This window comes from Phyllobates terribilis, unplaced genomic scaffold, assembly GCF_046119375.1.
Source record: "Phyllobates terribilis strain yellow unplaced genomic scaffold, ASM4611937v1 Scaffold_525__1_contigs__length_1214945, whole genome shotgun sequence".
Classification (NCBI taxonomy): domain Eukaryota; kingdom Metazoa; phylum Chordata; class Amphibia; order Anura; family Dendrobatidae; genus Phyllobates; species Phyllobates terribilis.
The window spans coordinates 381,696-389,617 of record NW_027363285.1 but is presented as its reverse complement, the minus strand read 5'-3'; positions in this window follow the sequence as shown (position 1 = coordinate 389,617).

The following is a 7,922-nucleotide window of genomic DNA, read 5'->3' as shown; positions in this document are numbered from 1 at the left end:
TATCCTGTGTGATACTGTCTGCTGAGCCGTGTATCTAATCCTATCCTGTGTGATACTGTATGCTGAGCCGTGTATCTAATCCTATCCTGTGTGATACCATCTGCTGAGCCGTGTATGTAATCCTATCCTGTGTGATACTGTCTGTTGAGCTGTGTATCTAATCCTATGCTGTGTGATACTGTCTGCTGAGCCGTGTATCTAATCCTATGCTGTGTGATACTGTCTGCTGAGCCGTGTATCTAATCCTATCCTGTGTGAAACTAACTGCTGAGCTGTGTATCTAATCCTGTCCTGTGTGATACTGTCTGCTGAGCTGTGTATCTAATCCTATCCTGTGTGATACTGTCTGCTGAGCCGTGTATCTAATCCTATCCTGTGTGATACTGTATGCTGAGCCGTGTATCTAATCCTATCCTGTGTGATACTGTCTGCTGAGCCATGTATCTAATCCTATCCTGTGTGATACTGTCTGCTGAGCCGTGTATCTAATCCTATCCTGTGTGATACTGTCTGCTGAGCTGTGTATCTAATCCTATGCTGTGATACTATCTGCTGAGCCGTGTATCTAATCATATGCTGTGATACTGTCTGCTGAGCTGTGTATCTAATCCTATGCTGTGTGATACCATCTGCTGAGCTGTGTATCTAATCCTATGCTGTGATACTATCTGCTGAGCCGTGTATCTAATCATATGCTGTGATACTGTCTGCTGAGCAGTGTATCTAATCCTCTCCTGTGTGATACTGTCTGTTGAGCTGTGTATCTAATCCTATGCTGTGTGATACTATCTGCTGAGCCGTGTATCTAATCCTATGCTGTGATACTGTCTGCTGAGCCGTGTATCTAATCCTATGCTGTGTGATACCATCTGCTGAGCCGTGTATCTAATCCTATGCTGTGATACTGTCTGCTGAGCCGTGTATCTAATCCTATGCTGTGATACTGTCTGCTGAGCTGTGTATCTAATCCTATGCTGTGTGATACCATCTGCTGAGCTGTATCTAATCCTATGCTGTGTGATACCATCTGCTGAGCTGTATCTAATCCTCTCCTGTGTGATACCATCTGCTGAGCTGTATCTAATCCTATGCTGTGTGATACCATATGATAATTCCTGTTAATTATGAGTTGTCATTTATATATTATTCAGTGTTTTTTGTAGGAGGTGAGAAATCTTACAATCATCTTTATGATACAGAAATATTCTCCACAATTTCAATGTCTTTTTGTTATTTTATTGTGGTTATATATTCTTTCTACCCTCGATAATATTTTTACCTTATTTTATTAATTCTTTTTATATTTTTTATGTTTATTTTATTGTGGTGTTTTTGTGATTTTTTTTTTTTTTTACAGAAATAGAGAAACACATCTCGTCTGATAAAATGATCACAGGACCCCAGAGTTTTGCTCCTTAGATTTATTGACTGATGTCTCCGGCCGCATTATGTTGGATTCACTATTGTTTTCGTCCATCTCAAAGCGTTGAGGGGCTTGAGTAGTGGCGTGGATGCGGGGGGACATCGTCTTCACTCCTTTCGTCCTCTGACTTTACTCTGCATGCCGGCGACGTCTGCGTCTGTGACCTGAGAGGAGAATAAGGTGAGCACACGACTGTCCGCGCCTCTGCCTTATCGTGAGTACATACTATTACCTGCCCTGAGGCCGGCATGGTGTTTCAGGGGGCTCACTTTACACTGCATGCCAGCGACGTCTGCGTCTGTGACCTGAGAAGAGAATAAGGTGAGCACACGACTGTCCACGCCTCTGCCTTATCGTGAGTACATACTATTACCTGTCCTGCGGCCGGCATGGTGTTTCAGGGGGCTCACTTTACACTGCATTCCGGCGACGTCTGCGTCTGTGACCTGAGAGGAGAATAAGGTGAGCACACGACTGTCCGCGCCTCTGCCTTATCGTGAATACATACTATTACCTGTCCTGCGGCCGACATGGTGTTTCAGGGGGCTCACTTCACACTGCATGCCGGCGACGTCTGAGTCTGTGACCTGAGAGGAGAATAAGGTGAGCACATAACTGTCCGCGCCTCTGCCTTATCATGAATACATACTATTACCTGTCCTGCGGCCGGCATGGTGTTTCAGGGGACTCACTTTACACTGCATGCCGGCGACGTCTGCGTCTTTGACCTGGGAGGAGAATAAGGTGAGCACACGACTGTCCGCGCCTCTGCCTTATCGTGAATACATACTATTACCTGTCCTGCGGCCGACATGGTGTTTCAGGGGCCTCACTTTACACTGCATGCCAGCGACGTCTGCGTCTGTGACCTGGGAGGAGAATAAGGAGAGTACACGACTGTCCGCGCCTCTGCCTTATCTTGAATACATACTATTACCTGTCCTGCGGCCGGCATGGTGTTTCAGGGGACTCACTTTACTCTGCATGCCGGCGACGTCTGGGCCTGTGACCTGAGAGGAGAATAAGGTGAGCACACGACTGTCCGCGCCTCTGCCTTATCGTGAATACATACTATTACCTGTCCTGCGGCCGGCATGGTGTTTCAGGGGGCTCACTTTACACTGCATTCCGGCGACGTCTGCGTCTGTGACCTGAGAGGAGAATAAGGTGAGCACACGACTGTCCGCGCCTCTGCCTTATCGTGAATACATACTATTACCTGTCCTGCGGCCGGCATGGTGTTTCAGGGGGCTCACTTTACACTGCATGCCGGCAACGTCTGCGTCTGTGACCTGGGAGGAGAATAAGGTGAGCACACGACTGTCCGCGCCTCTGCCTTATCGCGAATACATATTATTACCTGTCCTGCGGCCGGCATGGTGTTTCAGGCGGCTCACTTTACACTGCATGCCGGCGACATCTGCGTCTGTGACCTGAGAGGAGAATAAGGTGAGCACACGACTGTCCGCGCCTCTGCCTTATCGTGAATACATACTATTACCTGTCCTGCGGCCGGCATGGTGTTTCAGGGGGCTCACTGTACACTGCATGCCGGCAACGTCTGCGTCTGTGACCTGGGAGGAGAATAAGGTGAGCACACGACTGTCCACGCCTCTGCCTTATCGCGAATACATACTACTACCTGTCCTGCGGCCGGCATGGTGTTTCAAGGGGCTCACTTTACTCTGCATGCCGGCAACGTCTGCGTCTGTGACCTGGGAGGAGAATAAGGTGAGCACACGACTGTCTGCGCCTCTGCCTTATTGCGAATACATACTATTACCTGTGCGGCGACCGGCATGGTGTTTCAGGGGGCTCACTTTACACTGCATGCCAGCGACGTCTGCGTCTGTGACCTGGGAGGAGAATAAGGAGAGTACACGACTGTCCGCGCCTCTGCCTTATCTTGAATACATACTATTACCTGTCCTGCGGCCGGCATGGTGTTTCAGGGGACTCACTTTACTCTGCATGCCGGCGACGTCTGGGCCTGTGACCTGAGAGGAGAATAAGGTGAGCACACGACTGTCCGCGCCTCTGCCTTATCGTGAATACATACTATTACCTGTCCTGAGGCTGGCATGGTGTTTCAGGGGGCTCACTTTACACTGCATGCCAGCGACGTCTGCGTCTGTGACCTGAGAAGAGAATAAGGTGAGCACACGACTGTCCACACCTCTGCCTTATCGTGAATACATACTATTACCTGTCCTGCGGCCGGCATGGTGTTTCAGGGGGCTCACTTTACACTGCATTCCGGCGACGTCTGCGTCTGTGACCTGAGAGGAGAATAAGGTGAGCACACGACTGTCCGCGCCTCTGCCTTATCGTGAATACATACTATTACCTGTCCTGCGGCCGGCATGGTGTTTCAGGGGGCTCACTTTACACTGCATGCCGGCAACGTCTGCGTCTGTGACCTGGGAGGAGAATAAGGTGAGCACACGACTGTCCGCGCCTCTGCCTTATCGCGAATACATATTATTACCTGTCCTGCGGCCGGCATGGTGTTTCAGGCGGCTCACTTTACACTGCATGCCGGCGACATCTGCGTCTGTGACCTGAGAGGAGAATAAGGTGAGCACACGACTGTCCGCGCCTCTGCCTTATCGTGAATACATACTATTACCTGTCCTGCGGCCGGCATGGTGTTTCAGGGGGCTCACTGTACACTGCATGCCGGCAACGTCTGCGTCTGTGACCTGGGAGGAGAATAAGGTGAGCACACGACTGTCCGCGCCTCTGCCTTATCGCGAATACATACTACTACCTGTCCTGCGGCCGGCATGGTGTTTCAGGGGGCTCACTTTACTCTGCATGCCGGCAACGTCTGCGTCTGTGACCTGGGAGGAGAATAAGGTGAGCACACGACTGTCTGCGCCTCTGCCTTATTGCGAATACATACTATTACCTGTGCGGCGACCGGCATGGTGTTTCAGGGGGCTCACTTTACACTACATGCCGGCGACGTCTGCGTCTGTGACCTGAGAGGAGAATAAGGTGAGCACACGACTGTCCGTGCCTCTGACTTATCGTGAGTACATACTATTACCTGTCCTGAGGCCGGCATGGTGTTTCAGGGCGCTCACTTTACTCTGCATGCCGGTAACGTCTGCGTCTGTGACCTGAGAGGAGAATAAGGTGAGCACACGACTGTCCGCGCCTCTGCCTTATCGCGAATACATACTATTACCTGTCCTGCGGCCGGCATGGTGTTTCAGGGGGCTCATTTCCGGTGACTACCTCTTGAAGCTCATCAAGAGAATGCCAAGAGTGTGCAAAGCAGTCATCAAAGCAAAAGGTGGCTACTGTGAAGAACCTAGAATATAAGACATATTTTCCGTTGTTTCACACTTTTTTGTTAAGTATATAATTCCACATGTGGTAATTCATAGTTTTGATGCCTTCAGTGTGAATGTACAATTTTCATAGTCATGAAAATACAGAAAAATCTTTAAATGAGAAGGTGTGTCCAAACTTTTGGTCGGTACTGTACGTCCGCTGTGTTCCGTCTTTCATGATGGCAATACTTACATCCGGTCCAGGAGCAGGATAAGTGATGGCCCAGGGCTCCAGGGGGGATTTTTATAGCCCCTTACTGTTGTCATGCCATAATTCAATGACATAGCGAGTGGGTTTGGCCCCTTTGTTTAGTCAGAGGGTGTGGTCGGGTGTGGTCTAAGCGATTTGCATATTCCGCTCCGGATTTCGGAAAAGGAACATTGTGATATCAACATGGCGTCTAGAAGGAGATACAGACGCGCCCAGACGTCACCGCAGACTTATGCCATAAACAGAATGGTCTTGTTGCCCATAGCAACCAGCCACAATGCAGCATTCCGAGCCACTTTAGAAGTAAAAGCTGAGCTGTGATTGGTTGCTACGGGCAACAAGTTTATCTTAGTGAACCCACTTTGTCCTGTGTGGAGTCGCCTTTAAGAGACGGCTGAACAGAATGTGTAACATTTCAGGATATTTCTAGATTTTGAGTGGAAATGATCCAGAGGCAGAACCTGATCTCATGTTTATCTGTTCACAGACGCAGGCAGCGCCATTATTAAAGCCGACCGGTGAGAAGGGGACGTCTCCCGCTAGCGATGGCTCCGTACTAACGTCCAGACGTGCACGAGCGTCACCATAAAAAAATAAAACCGTTACAGATAACTAGAGCAGAATCCGGTGTCCTGTGATTACTTGATGACGTGGCGTTTGCTACCTTATATTCAGGCTGAATCCCCCTTATATAATCCTCAGTGACGGACGTGCACCCACCATACACAAGCAGCAATGGATGCCGGGATTAGGGCTCGTACCACGCTGGACATCGCGCCAGAGCTCATGATACCATCAGATCTAGCGCCTAATGCAAGAGTTAAATGTCGCTGTCAGAAATATTTTATGCCACTTGGGATTTCTTTTAGTTTTTCACTTCATTACGTGGTAAAATTAATGGCGTCACAGAAAAAAAATTACAATAAAAATTAAATGCTCGGTCCTTAAGGCGATGGTCACACGTTCAGTATTTTACATCACTTATTTGGAAGCCAAAACCAGGAGTGGGTGAAAAATACAGATGTAAAATACGGACCGTGTGCACATGGCCTGAGGCTTCATTCACACAATGAATTTTCGATGCAGCGTTTTTTCCCCAAAAAAATTCAGGTAACCTGTTTTACTTATTGGGTGCAGAAAATCTGCAACATCAAAAAGCCACCAAAAAACTCATCATGGGAACTTAACCTAAGACGGTTAGGGTCTGTGCACACATTGCAGATTGGTCACAAAACCTGCAGGGTTTCCTGATGCCAGCAAAGTGAATGAGGATTCTGAAGTCTCATGCACACGTTGCATATTTCTGACCTCCAGATTTAAATCTGCAGCATGTCAATCGTTTCAGCACTTTTGATGCAAAAAATCCGCACCAAAAACGCATAAAAAAAAGTATTGTACGCTGCGTTTTTCCTGCCAAGAGAAATGGTTCAGAAATTTCTGCACCCAACACTTAACGTGTGCACATACCCTTAAAGATGACAATACACTATACAGTTGTGAATGCAGTATAATTAATGTACAAATGATCACATGCTCCAAGGGGAACAATTAACCAGTTTAAAACTTTTTTTAATTAAAAAAAATATATATAATTAATCCTCCCCCTGTATTGGACCAGACCTCCCCCTGTACTGTGCACCCCCCCCTGTACTGGACCAGACCTCCTCCTGTACTGTGCGCCCCCCCCCCCCCCTGTACTGGACCAGACCTCCCCCTGTACTGAGCAACACCCCCCCCCTGTACTGGACCAGACCCCCCCCTGTACTGTGCATTCCCCCCCCTGTACTGGACCAGACCTCCTCCTGTACTGTGCACCCCCCTGTACTGGACAAGACCTCCCCCTATACTGTGCACCCCCCCCTGTACTGGACCAGACCTCCCCCTGTACTGTGCACCCCCCCCCCCTGTACTGGACCAGACCTCCCCCTGTACTGTGCACCCCCCCCCTCCCTGTACTGGACCAGACCTCCCCCTGTACTGTGCACACCCCCCTGTACTGGACCAGACCTCCTCCTGTACTGTGCACCCCGCTGTACTGGACAAGACCTCCCCCTATACTGTGCACCCCCCCTGTACTGGACCAGACCTCCCCCTGTACTGTGCAACCCCCCCCCCTGTACTGGACCAGACCTCCCCCTGTACTGTGCGCCCCCCCCCTGTACTGGACCAGACCTCCCCCTGTACTGTGCATTTTCCCCCCTGTACTGGACCAGACCTCCTCCTGTACTGTGCACCCCCCTGTACTGGACAAGACCTCCCCCTATACTGTGCACCCCCCCCTGTACTGGACCAGACCTCCCCCTGTACTGTGCACCCCCCCCCCTGTACTGGACCAGACCTCCCCCTGTACTGTGCACCCCCCCCCTGTACTGGACCAGACCTCCCCCTGTACTGTGCACCCCCACCCCCTGTACTGGACCAGACCTCCCCCTGTACTGTGCAACACCCCCCCCCCTGTACTGGACCAGACCTCCCCCTGTACTGTGCACTCCCCCCCTGTACTGGACAAGACCTCCCCCTGTTCTGTGCACCCTCCCCCCTCCCTGTAATGGACCAGACCTCCCCCTGTACTGTGCACCCCCCTGTACTGGACCAGACCTCCTCCTGTACGGTGCACCCCCCTGTACTGGACAAGACCTCCCCCTGTACTGTGCACCCCCCCCTGTACTGGACCAGACCTCCCCCTGTACTGTGCACCCCCCTGTACTGTGCACCCCCCTGTACTGGACCAGACCTCCTCCTGTACTGTGCACCCCCCTGTACTGGACAAGACCTCCCCCTATACTGTGCACCCCCCCCTGTACTGGACCAGACCTCCCCCTGTACTGTGCACCTCCCCCCCCTGTACTGGACCAGACCTCCCCCTGTACTGTGCACCCCCCCCCCCTGTACTGGACCAGACCTCCCCCTGTACTGTGCACCCCCCCCTGTACTGGACCAGACCTCC